The sequence below is a fragment of the Gekko japonicus genome, unplaced genomic scaffold (assembly GCF_001447785.1).
Source record: "Gekko japonicus isolate JY-2015 unplaced genomic scaffold, Gekko_japonicus_V1.1 scaffold1498, whole genome shotgun sequence".
In the NCBI taxonomy this organism is placed as follows: domain Eukaryota; kingdom Metazoa; phylum Chordata; class Lepidosauria; order Squamata; family Gekkonidae; genus Gekko; species Gekko japonicus.
In genome coordinates, this window is record NW_015176494.1 from 458,150 (window position 1) to 458,447 (window position 298).

Here is a 298-nt window from a genome sequence, read left to right on the forward strand (position 1 = left end):
GGGAGAAGACCAGGGGCGGGGGAGTAAGTACACGTGGCTCTGTGGCTGACCCCACTCTTATGGAGGGCAGAAGAGCCCTTTCCTGCCAGCTGATGCACAGGCACCGGCCATGACCCACGGAGAGCCCCCCATCCTAAACACTGGGCCCCCTAACAGAAACAGAAACCCAGGCACCAGACCAGACCATACAGCAAGGCAAGCTGTCAACTTTGTTTGCATGACCTAGAGACCATGAATCTCTTCCACCAATATGGAAAGGCTTCACTGGCGGAAGTCTCGCTCTCTCTCTACTGAAGGA

General features: G+C 56.0%; 1 protein-coding gene across 1 annotated transcript in view; it reads right to left on the reverse strand.

The window, feature by feature from the left end:
• GLA (galactosidase alpha) overlaps window positions 1-298 on the reverse strand; it is a 13,690-nt gene that overhangs the window by 7,384 nt on the left and 6,008 nt on the right.